The 18,982-nt window shown below is 39.3% G+C and overlaps 1 non-coding gene across 1 annotated transcript; it reads right to left on the reverse strand.

The window, feature by feature from the left end:
- Positions 1–1,134: 1,134 nt before the first annotated feature.
- Positions 1,135–1,241, reverse strand: LOC111560277. The gene has a single exon (XR_002742035.2). It is a non-coding gene; the product is annotated as a U6 spliceosomal RNA (small nuclear RNA).
- Between the last annotated feature and the right edge of the window lie 17,741 nt (positions 1,242–18,982).

Raw genomic sequence — 18,982 nt, forward strand, 5'->3', positions numbered from 1 at the left:
TTAATTCTTTTGTCTTTGTAAGTAATTTGATCTTTTTGTCTAGAGAGAGACCTCGAGGATTTTATCTTTATTTCTGAGAACTATTAGTTGGACCAGGCTATGTCTGAGAATTGATAGTTCTGGGTTAAGTTTGACAGATGAGCCCTTCCATGTGTTTAGATCTTTTTCAACTTCTGGAAATTTCCTTGGATTGTAATTTTAAATATTAGATCTGTTCCATTGTTTTTATTTTCTTCCTCAGGAACTCAGATAACATGAATATTATTCTTTCTTTACCTGTCTTTCTTTTCTACTACCTTCTGAGCCTTTTTACTTTTTTGTTTACTTATTACCATCCCTTTGGTTGTTTTCCTACCTTTAATTAAATGCTCATTTGGTCCATTCTCCTTTGCGCATGTTATACTTTATTCTTCATTTCTGAGATAACTTTCTCTTTTTCTTCCATTTCTTTCCTGAGTTTAATTAACTTTTTCTTTTCTCTCTCTCTCACTCTCTCTCTTTTTTTAAATGCTTATTTATTTTTGACAGAGAAAGAGAGAGAAAAAAACACAAATGGGGGAGGGGTCAGAGAGAGAGGGAGACACAGAATCTAAAACAGGCTCCAGGCTCTGAGCTATCAGCACAGAGCCTGATGTGGGTCTCAAACTCACCAACGGTGAGATCATGACCTGAGCCAAAGTTGGATACTTAACTGACTGAGCCACCCAGGTGCTTCTCTCTCTCTCTTTCCTTTCCTTTTCCTTTTTTTTTTTTTTTCTTTTGGTCCATTTCTGCTTTTAGTTTTTGGGTTTCAGATTTAAAGAGGTCTTCTCATATCCTCAAATGCTTTTTTCAGTAGATTTCATTCATTATGAGAGTATAGACTTACAATTTTCTTCTGTTTCATGGCTGTTTTCCGGGAGGGGAATTTCCCTCAGTTGATTGGCATGCAAATTCACTTCCTGATTATCTGACATATTCCTCTGTAAATTTCACTTTCTTTTTGTTCATGTTTGTGGTATTTCCTCATTTTAGAAGATTCCTAGTTTAATTCCTTTTCGGCTTACAAACGTCCAGGTACTTCAGTGGGGTTTTGTTGGACTGTTTTAGTGGTGGGGAAGAGCCTGCAAGGCTTCCAGTTTTTTGTTGTTTTTTTTAAATCTGGAACGCTTCACGAAATTGTGTGTCATCCTCGCGCAGGGGCCGCGCTAATCTTCTCCATATCATTCCAATTTTAGCATATGTGCAGCTGAACCGAGCTCGGCTTCCAGTGTTTTTATTCTCTTTTGTCTTATAGGACACAAAATTTCTCCCTTTTTCTTCTTTTCCCACTTACCACTTGAATTCCCAAAGGTGATTCTTCCTTCTTTTTTTGCCTCTTTCTCCCCTAGAAGCTTTTTTTCCCCAGAAGACTATCCTTTTAAATCAGGTTTTTCCTTTAAAATATAGTCAGGGTGGGGGTGGCCTGGGTGGCTCAGTCGATTGAGCGCAGACTTCAGCTCAGGTCCTGATCTCCCAGCTTGTGAGTTCAAGCCCCAGGTCATGCTCTGTGCTGACAGCTCAGAGCCTGGAGGCTGTTTCGGATTCTGTGTCTCCCTCTCTCTCTGCCCCTAACCCACTCGCATTCTGTGTCTGTCTCTCTCAGAAATAAATAAACATTAAAAAAAAATTTTTTTTAATTTTATATATATATATATATATATATATATATATATATATATATATATATATATATATATATAGTCTGGGGGCACCTGGGTGGCTCAGCCCCTTACTGCCAACTCTTGATCTCAGCTCAGGTCATGATCTCACGTTGGTGGGATCGAGCCCCATGTCAGCCCCGCACTGACAGCATGGAGCCTGCTTGGGATTCTCTCTCTCTGTCTCTGCCCCTCCCCTGCTTGCTCTCTCTCTTTCAAAATAAATAAACTTTTTTAAAAAATAGAGTTTGTCCCTTTAAATTACATATCTGGTCCTCTTCTTTTTAGTCTATTTGGTCCTTTAAGTCCTGAATACTTTGAAATCCTTTCTCTGCTGTCATGTTCTGATCTACCCGGTTACCTTTTTAGGATTTTCTGACTTAGGGTAAATACAATCTTTCTGGTGGTCACTCCAACTCACGCACAGGCCTCTCCACTCGGGTCCCTCCTGTGTGTCTCACAGTTTCTCTCCGCCTGCCTTTGCTTGCCACCGAACCCCACGGGGTGAGAAGGGAACACATGGGCCACAGCACTGATACTTGTTGACTTTTCCCTTTTTACTCACAGTTACTTTACAGTTTCAACATTATTTACGTTCACGTTGACAGGTGGTTTTCATAGAATTTTTGCAGATAGAAAGTTATTTCATATTATTTGGGGAGCAGACCTGGGGAGGCTATTTACCTCACTGCACCCATTGTTTATAGCTCCCCTGAGTGATCATTTTAAAACCTTTTATGTGGGGCACCTGGGTGGCTCACCCAGTCAAGCTTCGGACTTCAGTTCAGGTCATGATCTCACAGTTCATGGGTTCAAGCCCTGCATGGGGCTCTGTGCTGACAGCTCAGAGCCTGGAGTCTGTTTCGGATTCTGTGTCTCCCTCTCTCTCTGCCCCTCCCCCTCTCTCTGCTCCTCCCCCACTCTGCTCTGTCTCTCTCTGTCTCTCAAAAAATAAACGTTAAAAATAATACAGAAAGAAAGAAAACGTTTTAGTAAAGCATAATATACATACCAGAAGTACACATAGCATTGGTATGCAACACAATAAACTTGCCCAAACTGAACACATCCATGTATCCAGCCCAAGACAAAAGGAAGAAACTTACAAATACCACAACCAACCCATGCTCCTTCACTGGGTATCCTCCCCCCAAAGGTAACCACAGCACAGATGAGTCTTCCCTGGCTTTCACATTCTAGAAATGAAATCATATGGCAGGTGCTCTTATGCGTCTGGCTCCTGTGATCACGTTTAGGAGATTCATCCACGTTTTTCATTCTTGCTGCTAAATACTCTTCCACTTGTGAGTGTGTCACAATTTATTTACCCATCCTATGACTTGAGGATAATTTCAAGTTTTGGGCTAATTTGAATAGTATTGCTGTGAACATGCTTATACACGCCCTTTGGTGAATACATGCAAACATTTCTGATGAGTATATACCTAGGAATAAAATTGCTTGGACCAGCAGTATATAAAAACCCCTCCTGTTGTTGCACGTACATCTTTGTCAAAATATGGTATTGTCTGTCTTTTTTATGTGATCTATTCTGATGGTATGTAGTCATATCTCATTGTGATTGAGCGTCTATTCACCTTTTATTGGCCATTTGGTTCTCCTGTTTTGCAAAATTCTCCTTTGGTTATTTTTCTTCTGCTAGTATTTCACTTTAGAGGAAAGAGACCTTTTACCGGGTGACCAGTGATTTCATCATGTTCACAAAACAAATTAGTCATAGAGTAAAAGTCAGACCAAAACCAACAGCTCTGGATTCTCTAGGCGTTTTGTTTTGTTTTGTTTTCCTACCAGAATAAGGAGTTTGGGGTGAATCCTGTTAGTATCTGGTAGTCATTTAAAGTTTTTAAGCTGGCTAATGACATGGCATTGGTGAGTTAAATAGGCAAATCTCAACCTGGTGGGTGGAATGGATTATAGAAAAGTGAATCTATGGGTAGATAAACCACTTAGAAGACAAATAGAACATGCAATACAAGCAGGAAGAGACACAATAAGATTGCAAATAAGAGACAAATCAGAGAGAAAGTGGAAAGAAAACTTTTACGGAACGAAAGAATTCTCTAATCCTTTTGTAAGCTCTAGAGACAAAAACAATGGCAACACAGACAGAATTAGGAAAATCCCGAGAACGGGTTATTGGGGATGGGGAGAGCATGAGTTTGGTTTTAAATGCAAAGATTTTGACATGTCAGCAGGACATTCAAAGTATCCAAGAGACAACTGAAAAACCAGAATTTTACGCTAAAGTTAGAGATTTGTGAGTCATCTGTAAAGAAGTGACATGAGAATGGAGGTCATGTAGAAAAAGAAGACTGTAGAACAGAGAGGAGAAATTGCCCCCCCATTCAATGGATGGGAAGAATTCAAGGAAGAAGTCAGAGAAGAGGAGCTAGACAGGTAAGAGGAGGACAGAGGAGAATTAGACAGAATTATGGCAAGAGGCTCAAAGAAATTAAAAAAAATTTTTTAAGCAGGAGATGGTCAACATGAAACCTCAGAGAAGCAAAATAGCATGAGATCTGGTGGAGGAGAAAAGCCTGCTGAGTGAAGCATGTAGCTGTCATTGGTGTCCGTGGAGAGAACAGTACTGCACTAGAGATGAAGGACGTATCATCAGACATTGATAATGTTGATAATCATAATCATAATCAACAATACAACTCGCAATATATTGATAGAACTCTATCAATGGCTTCAACTGTGAAAAGAATTAGCAGGAAAAGAAAGGGCAGTCAACTGAAAATTTTTTCCAAATGGAGGACATCTGTGCTTTATTTCAGTCAGACAGAAAGATGCCCCAAAAAGAGAGATTCACTGATAATGTTAGAAAGCAAAGGAATAACTGCAGTCATGAAGCTCAAGAGGTTAACGAGATTTGGAATACTCCTTATGAGGAGAATTAGTAAGGAATTAAGGATTTCTGCTTCTGAGAGGGAAAAAAAATCCTGAAAATCTTTCTTCTACGATGCTGCATAAAATATTAGAAGCATTCTTTAAAAGTGTAGGTGAGCCAGTAAGAAAATAAAATTCTCAGTTGCCGGGAACAAGAAGTTCCTGAAAACCAGAAAGGGAAGCGGTCCAATTGGCATCACTCTGCAGGGCTGGAGGAAGGGGGAACACTTGTTTCAGGTACCCTAGGGGTTTTGATATTTTTATCAATGATGGAGTTAGAATTCAACTTCTGCCCCAAGCTAGGACCTTTGAAAGATCCACTTTCATGAAAGGTGCATTAAGGGAAGAAACAAATCAACCAGAAGCACAGAGACAGCTGAAAAAAAAGTTGTCTGTTTCAGGCCTAACCTTGAGTGGAAAAAATATCCTCTCCTACAAATGTATATATCTGAGTCTAGGCCACATACTAGCCACATGATGCGCTAACCCTCAACCCAAGAAATCAATATAAAAATATGTCCCAGGTCATCAATACCCTGGAATACTAATGTCAAACAACTCTGAAAGGCTGTGTCCCCAATCCTGGCCACATAGGAGTCCCACAGATAAATTACCAATGAAGATACACTTAAGCTCAATAACCTGAAATACATGAGCAACATTTTATAAAGGCATTGCAAATCTACAAGGTTAGGTCTTCTATAAATTCATACAAATAATCTGAATAAAACTAGAAAATAATTATGTTTAAAATGGTTACAGACAAAAAATAAACAAGTAAATTTTTAAATGATTAAAGACATAAAAAGATATGATAAAAACTTAAGAGCAGTATACTGTTTAAAAATTACAATCAGGAAAGAAAAATCAGAAAGAAGACACACTGAATATAAATAAGTAAAATTTCTAGGAATTTCTAGGAATAAAATATATGTATGTATATATATATACATGCATATAGCCATTGAAATTATAAAAATTCAGCAAATGCATTAAATAGCAGAGTCAACATAGAAAAATCCAGAATTGATGTACACAAAGATAGATCTGAGGAAATTACTCAACATGAATCTCAAAGACACACACAAAAAGGATGAAAATATCAGGCAGAGGTTAAGAGACAGAGGACAAAATGAGAAGGATGAACATACACCTAAATAGAGTTCTAGAAAGGGATTCAACCAAAAGAAATATGGAATAGGTTTTATTTTTTTGAAGACCCAAATGAATCTAAAAAGCTTGACTTTTTAGTTGTTCACATTGGAACAACTGCACACTAACTCTTCCCTGATTATTCTAATCTACATTCTTCCCTTTTTTCTCTGAAGTTCTTTGGGAATTACAATCCATGCATCATGAGGTACCATCTAATTACATACTGTCTTGCTGACAGTGACAATGGCTTCACACATGCTAGTCATATCTCCCTAACTAAACTGTAGAAATCCTACAAAGAGGTCATGTCTTATACTTCTCTTGTATTTCCTAAGATGCCGGATATTATTTACTCCAAATTAGAATTCCATGATGGAAGTAATAGAATTCAAGGTAAAAACCTATATTTTAATCCTTTGATATGTACTTTATTTTAACAAAGGCATATTCATTTATCTATTTATAGACAAGACATATCCAAGAACACACACATTTCAACTCTGGCTAAGCAAGAGTTTAAGCTCAGCTTAAACTTTAGTTAAAAAATCCTTTAAGTATTTATTCTTTTAGTATGCACCCACCAAGTTTGCATGCTGAGCATATTTTGTAAATCAAACTATAAATAGCTATAATAAATGTCATATGTAAATTGATCTATTTTCAAGGTTTCTGAGTACAACAGAGGATCTGAATAAGTTTTTGAATGGCTGACAAACACTTTTTTCTGCTTTTGCATTTGGATATCTCCCAAAGAACTGAGCAAATTTCCCTAAAACTCCATCCACCATTCTCTGTAAGATTAAAAATGGACATTAGAAAATTCACTTCTTAAAATGGCAATTAAGAAAGTCAATGGCAATAAAAATTAATGGCTTGAGCTGGACATGTGGCCCCTACATTTCACATGGCTTCATTTCAATGACACAATAAAGAATGCAGGACTGTTATGTAAAAGAATAACCAGTGGAAAATGTGCATAGACCCACAATTCATAATGTCACATCACTGCTGCATAGAAATTCACTTCAGCATAGAAATTCATTATTAGAACATAACTTGAGGTTATCCCAAAAAAATAATCTATACTTTCTTCATAACCTCTAAAATAACTTAATGAAAGCAAATCAGATCTTAAAAAGGCTTCTACAACATTAAAACAACCGGATTCCTTCATAACATAGCTTTATCCCCTGTGTCATGTAAAGATTGATTACTGAAAAAAATGGGTGCTTGGGTGGCTCAGTCACTTGAGCATCTGGCTCTTGATTTTGACTCAGGTCATGATCCCGGGGTCGTGGGATTGTGCCCCATGTTGGACTCCGTGCTGAGTGTGAAGTCTGCTTAACATTCTCTCTCTCTCTCTCTCTCTCTCTCTCTCTCTCTCTCTCTCTGCCCTTCTACTCCTCTCCCCTGCTCTCTCTCTCTCTAAAATTGAAAAACAAGAAAGATTGATTACTGAACAGGGACAATATACTGGCCAAGAGAAAAACTGGCCTAAAGAAATTAATAGATCAGGATATAAGCCAGCAAACTTAGAGAACAAAACAGATCTCCTCTCAGTCTCTGTCTTCCACCAATACACACACACACAGGGGCACGTGCACACGCACACACACATGCACATGTACACATATATATGCAATTCAAGCCAAAAGAAAGAGATCTTCAGAGTCCAAGATAGGAAATGACAGGGCAGCAGTGTCTCAGCTGACTGGGGCATTGGTTTAGTTTGCTTGCTCCCAAAAAAACAAACACAGCTGGAGACATAAGGCCAAATCCTACGTGTCCTTTGCTAATCAGGGCAGTTAATTCTCTGTAAAGGCACCCACTTTTGTGGGAAGAGGGCTGAAGAGGGTAAAAGTTTGGCCTCCCATGTTATATTGAACCTACAAGTTGTCTTGGCCAAAGTCTAAAATAAAACCCTAAATTCTAAATGAAACTATACATGATATTACACTAATATGAAGACCCTCAACTATCCAGGCATCCAGCTCCTGGGGCCACTGAACTAGAGGTAGATATGCAAATCAAGCAGTGCATGTGAAATCAACTTGCTCCCTGCTCTGTTTATCTAGAACAGATTGCCATGTTTACAGTCTCCCATTGAGTAAGGATTTTTAGCCATGAAATTTTCCAACTGAAATCTGCCTCACTCCTCCTGAGTAACAACCAAAGGCTCCCTCACCAAACCTCTCCTTAGGGATCTCTGAGTCTTAATTCCATCAAAGAGTTCAGTCTTCTCCATCTGCTCACCATCTTATTTGTTAAAGGCCCAGACTTCTAACTCAAGGGAGGAAGTCTAATTAGTCAGAGAGTAGAGGGACCTTGAACAAGTCAGCCTGGAGGCTGGGGGCCTTGAGTGCACCTTCAATAAGAAAAGCCTCAGTCCCACTGTGCCCTTCACAGGAAACTGACAATTAAGGGCTCCGGACCCTTGGGGAAAAGAGGCCTATGCACTCATTCTCTTTTCAAATCATTCTCCTTTGAAAACCAGATCCCAGAAATGTCACCTTCAAACCCAGCAGAAATTATAAGATATCTCCTGGTGACTTCAAGTCTTAGAGGCCATGTTGGAACCTGTTTAGAGGTACCCCTTAGGCATTTAGAGAGACAGGAACAGAGTTTCTTATCCTAAGAAACCTAAATATGTCCTGCATATGCAAGCTTTCAATTAAGCTTAACACTTCTCTGTGAAGCCAAGACCCTCAAAGGTACTTGGGGGAAAATTCATCTTTTACAATAAATCATCTCTGGATCATTGGGTTTTTCCAACCTTATAATTTTATTTTTTAATATTTATTTTTTTTATTAACTTTATTTTTTTTTTATTTTACATCCAACTTAGTTAGCATATACTGGAACAACGATTTCAGGAGTAGATTCCTTAATGCCCCTTACCCATTTAGCCCATCCCCCCTCTCACGACCCTTCCAGTAACCCTCTGTTTGTTCTCCATATTTAAGAGTCTCTTCTGTTTGTCCCCCTCCCTGTTTTTATATTATTTTTGTTTCCTTCCCTTATGTTCATCTGTTTTGTCTCTTAAAGTCCTCATATGAGTGAAGTCATATGATATCTTTCTCTGACTAATTTCACTTAGCATAATACCCTCCAGTTCCATCCATGTAGTTGCAAATGGCAAGATTTCATTCTTTTTTGATTGCTGAGTAACACTCCACTGTGTATATATATACCACATCTTCATTGTCCATTCATCCATTGGTGGACATTTGGGCTCTTTCCATATTATGCCTATTGTTGATAGTGCTGCTATAACATGGGGGTGCGTATGTCCCTTCGAAACAGCATACCTGTATCCCTTGGATAAATACCTAGTCGTGCAATTGCTGGGTCATAGGGTAGTTCTATTTTTTGTGTTCTGAGGAACCCCCATACCATTTCCCACAGTGGCTGTACCACTTTGCATTCCCACCAACAATGCAACAGAGATCCTGTTTCTGCATCCTCGCCAACATCTGTTGCTGCTTGAGTTGTTAATATTAGCCATTCTGACAGGTGTCAGGTGGTATCTCATAGTGGTTTTGATTTGTATTTCCCTGATGATGAGTGATGTTGAGCATTTTTTCATGTGTCTGTTTGCCATCTGGATGTCTTCTTTGGAGAAGTGTCTATTCATGTCTTTTGCCCATTTCTTCACTGGGTTATTTGTTATTTGGGTGTTGAGTTTGATAAGTTCTTTATAGATTTTGGATACTAACCCTTTATCTGATATGTCATTTGCAAATATCTTCTCCCGTTCTGTCAGTTGCCTTTTAGTTTTGATGATTGTTTCCTTCACTGTGCAGAAGCTTTTTATTTTGGTGAGGTCCCAGTATTTCATTTTTGCTTTTGTTTCCCTTGCCTCCAGAGGTGTGTTGAGTAAGAAGTTGCTGCAGCCAAGATCAAAGAGGTTTTTGCCTGCTTTCTCCTCAAGGATTTTGATGGCTTCCTGTCTTACATTGAGGTTTTTCATCCATTTTGAGTTTATTTTTGTGTATGGGGTAAGAAAGTGGTCAGGTTTATTCTTCTGCATGTCGCTGTCCAGTTTTCCCAGCACCACTTGCTGAAGAGACTGTCTTTACTCCATTGGATATTCTTTCCTGCTTTGTCAAAGATTGGTTGGCCATACGTTTGTGGGTCCATTTCTGGGTTCTCTATTCTGTTCCATTGATCTGAGTGTCTGTTCTTGTGCCAGTACCATACTGTCTTGATGATTATAGCTTTGTAGTATAGCTTGAAGTCTGGGATTGTGATGCCTCCTGCTTTGGTTTTCTTTTTCAAGATTGCTTTGGCTATTTGGGGTCTTTTCTGGTTCCATACAAATTTTAGGATTATTTGTTCTAGCTCTGTGAAGAATGCCTGTGTTATTTTGATAGGTATTGCATTGAATATATAGATTGCTTTGGGTAGGATTGACATTTTAACAATATTTATTCTTCCTATCCAGGAGCATGGAATCTTTTTCCAATTTTTTGTGTCTTCTTCAATTTCTTTCATAAGCTTTCTATAGTTTTCAGCGTATAGATTTTTCACCTCTCTGGTTAGATTTATTCCTGGGTATTTTATGGGTTTAGTGCAATTGTAAATGGGATCGATTCCTTGAATCTCGTTCTGTTGCTTCACTGTTGGTATATAGGAATGCAACCAATTTCTGTGCATTGATTTTACATCCTACAACTTTGCTGAATTCATTAATCGGTTCTAGCAGTTTTTTGGTGGAATCTTTTGGGTTTACCATATAGAGTATCGTGTCATCTGCGAAGAGTAAAAGTGTGACCTCCTCTTGGCCGATTTGCATGTCTTTTATTTCTTTGTTTTGTCTGATTGCAGAGGCTGAGACTTCCAATACCATGTTGAATAACAGTGGCGAGAGTGGACATCCCTGTATTGTTTCTCCTTAGGGGGAAAGCTCTCAGTTTTTCCCCATTGAGGAGGATATTAACGTTAGGTTGTTCATATATGGCTTTTATGATCTTGAGGTATGCTCCTTCTATCCCTACTTTCTTGAGGGTTTTTATCAAGAAAGGATGCTGTATTTTGTCAAATGCTTTCTCTGCATCTATTGAGAGGATCCTATCATTCTTGTCCTTTCTTTTATTGATGTAATGAATCACGTTAATTGTTTTGTGGATATTGAACCAGCCCTGCAGCCCACTTGGTCATGGTGAATAACATTTTTAGTGTATTCTTGGATCATTTGACTGATACCTTGAGGATTTTTGCATCCATGTTCATCAGGGAAATTGGTCTACAGTTCTCCTTTTTAGTGGGGTCTCTGTCTGGTTTTGGAATCAAGGTAATGCTAGCTTCAGAGAATGAATTTGGAAGTTTTCCTTCCATTTCTATTTTTTTTGAAACAGTTTCAAGAGAATAGGTGTTAACTCTTCCTTAAATGTTGGTAGAATTCCCCTGGAAAGCCATCTGGCCCTGGACTCTTGTTTTTTGACATATTTTTGATTACCAGTTCAATTTCCTTACTGGTGATGGGTCTGTTCAAATTTTCTGTTTCTTCCTGCTTCAGTTTTGGTAGTGTATATGTTTCTCGGAATTTGTCCTTTTCTTCCAGATTGCCCATTTTATTGGCATATAATTGCTCATAACATTCTCTTAGTATTGTTTTTATTTCTGCTGTGTTGGTTGTGATCTCTCCTCTTTCATTCTTGATTTTATTTCTTTGGGTCCTTTCCTTTTTCCTTTTGATCAAACTGGCTAGTGGTTTGTCGATTTTGTTAATTCTTTCAAAGAACCAGCTTCTGGTTTCATTGATCTGTTCTACTGTTTTTTGGGTTTCGAAGCATTAACTTCTGCTCTAATCTTTATTATTTCCTGTCTTCTGCTGGTTTGGTGTTTTATTTGCTGTTCTTTTTCCAGCTCTTTAAGGCATAAGGTTAGGTTGTGTATCTCAGATCTTTCTTCCTTCTTTAGGAAGGCCTGGATTGCTATATACTTTCCTCTTATGACCACCTTTGCTGTGTCCCAGAGGTTATGGGTTGTGGTGTTATCATTTTCATTGGCTTCCATATACTTTTTAATTTCCTTTTTAATTGCTTGGTTAGCCCATTCATTCTTTAGTAGGATGTGCTTCAGTCTCCAAGTATTTGTTACCTTTCCAAATTTTTTCTTTTGGTTGATTTCGAGTTTCATAGCGTTGTGGTCTGAAAATATGCACGGTATGATCTCAATCTTTTTGTACTTGCTGAGGGCTGATTTGTGTTTCAGTATGTGGTCTATTCTGGAGAACATTCCATGTGCACTGGAAAAGAATGTACATTCTGCTGATTTAGGATGAAATGTTCTGAATATATCTGTGAAGTCCATCTGGTCCAGTGTGTCTTCAAAGCCATTGTTTCCTTGTTGATTTTTTGATGAGATGATCTGTCCATTGCTGTGAATGGGGTGTTGAAGTCTCCTACTATTATGGTATTACTATCAATGAGTTTCTTTATGTTTGTGATTAATTGATTTATATATTTGGGTGCTTCCACATTTGGCACATAAATGTTTACAATTGTTAGGTCTTCTTGGTGGATAGACCCTTGATTATGATATAATGCCCTTCTGCATCTCTTGATACAGTCTTTATTTTAAAGTCTAGATTGTCTGATATAAATATGGCTACTCTGGCTTTCCTTTGTTGACCATTAGTATGATAGATGGTTCTCTATCCCCTTACTTTCAATCTGAAGGTGTCTTTAGGTCTCAAGTGGGTCTCTTGTAAACAGCATATAGATGGATATTGTTTTCTTATCCATTCTGTTACCCTATGTATTTTGATTGGAACATTGAGTCCATTGATGTTTCAAGTGAGTACTGAAAGATACGAATTTATTGCCATTATGTTGCTTGTAGTGTGGGAGTTTCTGGTGGTGTTCTCTGGTTGTTTCTAATCTTTGTTGATTTTGGTCTTTTTTTTTTTCCCCCTTCTTTTCTCCCCTCAGAGAGTTCCCCCTTAAAATTTCTTGCAGGGCTGGTTTAGTGGTCACAAACTCCTTTAATTTTTGTGTGTCTGGGAAACTTTTTATCTCTCCTTCTATTTTGAATGACAGCCTTGCCGGATGAAGAATTCTTGGCTGCATATTTTTTCTGATTCAGCACATTGAATATATCCTGCCACTCCTTTCTTATAGAGTTGGAGTTTCTGGTGGTATTCTCTGGTCCTTTCTAATCTTTGTTGCTTTTGGTCTTTATTTATTTTATTATTTATTTGTATTTTCATCTTTTCTCCCCTCAGAGAGTCCCCCTTAAAATTTCTTACAGGGCTGGTTTAGTGGTCACAAACTCTTTTAATTTTGGTTTGTCTGGGAAACTTTTTATGTCTCCTTCTATTTTGTTATTTTTTTTTTCAATATATGAAGTTTATTGTCAAATTGGTTTCCATACAACACCCAGTGCTCATCCCAAAAGGTGCCCTCCTCAATACCCATCACCCACCCCCCCTCCCTCCCACCCCCCATCAACCCTCAGTTTGTTCTCAGTTTTTAACAGTCTCTTATGCTTTGGCTCTCTCCCACTCTAACCTCTTTTTTTTTTCCTTCCCCTCCCCCATGGGTTTCTGTTAAGTTTCTCAGGATCCACATAAGAGTGAAACATATGGTATCTTTCTCTGTATGGATTCTTTCACTTAGCATCACACTCTCCAGTTCCATCCACGTTGCTATAAAGGGCCATATTTCATTCTTTCTCATTGCCACATAGTACTCCGTTGTGTATATAAACCACAATTTCTTTATCCATTCATCAGTTGATGGACACTTAGGCTCCTTCCATAATTTGGCTATTGTTGAGAGTGCTGCTATAAACATTGGGGTACAAGTGCCCCTATGCATCAGTACTCCTGTATCCCTTGGGTAAATTCCTAGCAGTGCTATTGCTGGCTCATAGGGTAGGTCTATTTTTAATTTTCTGAGCAAGCTCCACACTGTTTTCCAGAGTGGCTGCACCAATTTGCATTCCCACCAACAGTGCAAGAGGGATCCTGTTTCTCCACATCCTCTCCAGCATCTATAGTCTCCTGATTTGTTCATTTTGGCCACTCTGACTGGCGTGAGGTGATACCTGAGTGTGGTTTTGATTTGTATCTCCCTGATAAGGAGCGATGTTGAGCATCTTTTCATGTGCCTGTTGGCCATCCGGATGTCTTCTTTAGAGAAGTATCTATTCATGTTTTCTGCCCATTTCTTCACTGGGTTATCTGTTTTTCGGGTGTGGAGTTTGGTGAGCTCTTTATAGATTTTGGATACTAGCCCTTTGTCTGATATGTCATTTGCAAATATCTTTTCCCATTCCATTGATTGCCTTTTAGTTTTGTAGGTTGTTTCCTTTGCTGTGCAGAAGCTTTTTATCTTCATAAGGTCCCAGTAGTTCATTTTTGCTTTTAATTCCCTTGCCTTTGGGGATGTGTCAAGTAAGAAATTGCTACGGCTGAGGTCAGAGAGGTCTTTTCCTGCTTTCTCCTCTAGGGTTTTGATGGTTTCCTGTCTCACATTCAGGTCCTTTATCCATTTTGAGTTTATTTTTGTGAATGGTGTGAGAACGTGGTCTAGTTTCAATCTTCTGCATGTTGCTGTCCAGTTCTCCCAGCACCATTTGTTAAAGACACTGTCTTTTTTCCATTGGATATTCTTTCCTGCTTTGTCAAAGATTAGATGGCCATACGTTTGTGGGTCTAGTTCTGGAGTTTCTATTCTATTCCATTGGTCTATGTGTCTGTTTTTGTGCCAATACCATGCTGTCTTGATGATGACAGCTTTGTAGTAGAGGCTAAAGTCTGGGATTGTGATGCCTCCTGCTTTGGTCTTCTTCTTCAAAATTCCTTTGGCTATTCGGGGCCTTTTGTGGTTCCATATGAATTTTAGGATTGCTTGTTCTAGTGTCGAGAAGAATGCTGGTGCAATTCTGATTGGGATTGCATTGAATGTGTAGATAGCTTTGGGTAGTATTGACATTTTGACAATATTTATTCTTCCAATCCATGAGCACGGAATGTTTTTCCATTTCTTTATATCTTCTTCAATTTCCTTCATAAGCTTTCTATAGTTTTAAGCATACAGATCTTTTACATCTTTGGTTAGGTTTATTCCTAGGTATTTTATGCTTCTTGTTGCAATTGTGAATGGAATCTGTTTCTTTATTTATTTGTCTTTCTGTTGCTTCATTATTAGTGTATAAGAATGCAACTGATTTCTGTACATTGATTTTGTATCCTGCAACTTTCCTAAATTCATGTATCAGTTCTAGCAGACTTCTGGTGGAGCCTATCGGATTTTCCACGTATAATATCATGTCATCTGCAAAAAGTGAAAGCTTAACTTCATCTTTGCCAATTTTGATGACTTTGATTTCCTTTTGTTGTCTGATTGCTGATGCTAGCACTTCCAACACTATGTTAAACAACAGCGGTGAGGGTGGACATCCCTGTCGTGTTCCTGATCTCAGGGAATAAGCTCTCAGTTTTTCCCCATTGAGGATGATGTTAGCTGTGGGCCTTTCATAAATGGCTTTTATGATCTTTAAGTATGTTCCTTCTATCCCGACTTTCTCGAGGGTTTTTATTAAGAAAGGTTGCTGAATTTTGATTGGCCTTTTCTGCATCAATTGACAGGATCATATGGTTCTTATCTTTTCTCTTATTAATGTGATGTATCACATTGATTGATTTGCGAATGTTGAACCAGCCCTGCAGCCTAGGAATGAATCCCACTTGATCATGGTGAATAATTCTTTTTCTATGCTGTTGAATTCAATTTGCTAGTATCTTATTGAGAATTTTTGCATCCATATTCATCAGGGATATTGGCCTGTAGTTCTCTTTTTTACTGGGTCTCTGTCTGGTTTAGGAATCAAAGTAATACTGGCTTCATAGAATGAGTCTGGAAGTTTTCCTTTCCTTTTTGGAATAGCTTGGGAAGGATAGGTCTTATCTCTGCTTTAAACATCTGGTAGAACTCCCCTGGGAAGCCATCTGGTCCTGGACTCTTATTTGTTGGGAGATTTTTTTCAACATTTATTTATTTTTGGGACAGAGACAGAGCATGAACGGGAGAGGGGCAGAGAGAGAGGGAGACACAGAATCGGAAACAGGCTCCAGGCTCTGAGCCATCAGCCAGAGCCTGACGCGGGGCTCGAACTCACGGGCCGCGAGATCGTGACCTGGCTGAAGTCGGACGCTTAACCGACTGCACCACCCAGGCGCCCCTGTTGGGAGATTTTTGATGACTGATTCAATTACTTCGCTGGTTATGGGTCTGTTCAAGCTTGCTATTTCCTCCTGATTGATTTTTGGAAGCGTGTGGGTGTTTAGGAATTTGTCCATTTCTTCCAGGTTGTCCAGTTTCTTGGCATATAATTTTTTATAGTATTCCCTGATAATTGCTTGTATCTCTGAGGGATTGGTTGTAATAATTCCATTTTCATTCATGATTTTATCTATTTGGGTCATCTCCCTTTTCTTTTTGAGAAGCCTGGCTAGAGATTTATCAATTTTGTTTGTTTTTTCAAAAAACCAACTCTTGGTTTCATTGATCTGCTCTACAGTTTTTTTAGATTCTATATTGTTTATTTCTGCTCTGATCTTTATTATTTCTCTTCTTCTGCTGGATTTAGGCTGTCTTTGCTGTTCTGCTTCTATTTCCTTTAGGTGTGCTGTTAGATTTTGTATTTGGGGTGTTTATTGTTTCTTGAGATAGGCCTGGATTGCAATGTATTTTCCTCTCAGGACTGCCTTCGCTGCATCCCAAAGCGTTTGGATTGTTGTATTTTCATTTTCATTTGTTTCCATATATTTTATAATTTCTTCTCTAATTGCCTGGTTGACCCATTCATTCTTTAGTAGGGTGTTCTTTAACCTCCATGCTTTTGGAGGTTTTCCAGACTTTTTCCTGTGGTTGATTTCAAGCTTCATAGCATTGTGGTCTGAAAGTATGCATGGTATGATTTCAATTCTTGTATACTTATGAAGGGCTGTTTTGTGACCCAGTATGTGATCTATCTTGGAGAATGTTCCATGTGCACTCGAGAAGAAAGTATATTCTGTTGCTTTGGAATGCAGACTTCTAAATACATCTGTCAAGTCCATCTGATCCAATGTATCATTCAGGGCCCTTGTTTCTTTATTGACCATGTGTCTAGATGATCTATCCATTTCTGTAAGCGGAGTGTTAAAGTCCCCTGCAATTACCACATTCTTATCAATAAGGTTGCTTATGTTTGTGAGTAATTGTTTTATATATTTGGGGGCTCCCGAATTCAGCACAGACATTTATAATTGTTAGCTCTTCCTGATGGATAGACCCTGTGATTATTATATAATGCCCTTCTTCATCTCTTGTTACAGCCTTTAATTTAACGTCTAGTTTGTCTGATATAAGTATGGCTACTCCATCTTTCTTTTGACTTCCAGTAGCATGATAAATAGTTCTCCATCCCCTCACTCTCAATCTGAAGGTGTCCTCAGGTCGAAAATGAGTCTCTTGTAGACAGCAAATAGATGGGTCTTGTTTTTTTATCCATTCTGATACCCTATGTCTTTTGGTTGGTGCATTTAGTCCATTTACATTTAGTGTTATTATAGAAAGATATGGGTTTAGAGTCATTGTGATGTCCATAGGTTTCATGCTTGTAGCGGTGTCTCTGGTACTTTGTCTCACAGGATCCCCCTTAGGATCTCTTGTAGGGCTGGTTTAGTGGTGACGAATTCCTTCAGTTTTTGTTTGTTTGGGAAGACCTTTATCTCTCCTTCTATTCTAAATAACAGACTTGATGGATAAAGGATTCTCGGCTGCATATTTTTTCTGTTCATCACATGGAAGATCTCCTGCCATTCCTTTCTGGCCTGCCAAGTTTCAGTAGAGAGATCAGTCACAAGTCTTATAGGTCTCCCTTTATATGTTAGAGCACGTTTATCTCTAGCTGCTTTCAGAATTTTCTCTTTATCCTTGTATTTTGCCAGTTTCACTATGAAATGTTGTGCAGAAGATCGATTCAAGTTCCGTCTGAAGGGAGTTCTCTGTGCCTCTTGGATTTCAATGCCTTTTTCCTTCCCCAGATACGGGAAGTTCTCAGCTATGATTTCTTCAAGTACACCTTCAGCACCTTTCCCTCTCTCTTCCTCCTCTGGAATACCAATTATGCATATATTATTTCTCTTTAGTGCATCACTTAGTTCTCTAATTTTCCCCTCATACTCCTGGATTTTTTTATCTCTCTTTTTCTCAGCTTCTTCTTTTTCCATAATTTTATCTTCTAGTTCACCTATTCTCTCCTCTGCCTCTTCAATCCGAGCTGTGGTTGTCTCCATTTTATTTTGCAGTTCATTGATAGCATTTTTTAGCTCCTCCTGGCTGTTCCTTAGTCCCTTGATCTCTGTAGCAAGAGATTCTCTGCTGTCCTTTATACTGTTTTCAAGCCCAGTGATTAACTTTATGACTATTGTTCTAAATTCACTTTCTGTTATATTGTTTAAATCATTTTTGATCAGTTCGTTAGCTATTGTTATTTCCTGGACGTTTTTCTGAGGCGAATTCTTCCGTTTCGTCATTTTGGATAGTCCCTGGAGTGGTGCAGGACTGCGGGGCACTTCTCCTGTGCTGTCTTGAATAACTTGTGTTGGTGGGTGGGGCCGCAGTCAGACCTGATGTCTGCCCTCAGCCCACCACTGGGGCCACAGTCAGACTGGTGTGTGCCTTCTCTTCCCCTCTCCTAGGGGTGGGATTCACTGTGGGATGCCATGGCCCATCTGGGCTACTTGCACACTGCCAGGCTTGTGGTGCTGGGGATCTGGTGTATTAGCTGGGGCAGATCGGCAAGTTGCACAGGGGCGGGAGGGGTAGGCTCAGCTTGCTTTGCCTTCGGAGATCCACTTCGGGAGGGGCCCTGCGGCACTGGGAGGGAGTCAGACCCGCCTGAGGGATGGATCCGCAGAAGCACAGCTTTGGGTGTTTGCAAGGTGCAAGCAATTCCCTGGCAGGAACTGGTTTCCTTTGGGATTTTGGCTGGGGGATGGGCAAGGGAGATGGCGCTGGCGAGCACCTTTGTTCCCCGCCAAGCTAAGCTCTGTCGTCTGGGGCTCAACAACTCTCCCTCCCATTGTCCTCCAGCCCTCCCGTTCTCCGAGCAGAGCTGTTAGCTTATAACCTTCCAGATGTCAAGTCCCGCTTGCTGTCGGAACACACTCCTTCTGGCCCCTCTGTTTTTGCAAGCCGGACTTGGGGGCTCTGCTTGGCCGGCGGGCTACCCCTCCG

This window comes from Felis catus, chromosome B1 (genome assembly GCF_018350175.1).
Source record: "Felis catus isolate Fca126 chromosome B1, F.catus_Fca126_mat1.0, whole genome shotgun sequence".
Lineage (NCBI taxonomy): Eukaryota > Metazoa > Chordata > Mammalia > Carnivora > Felidae > Felis > Felis catus.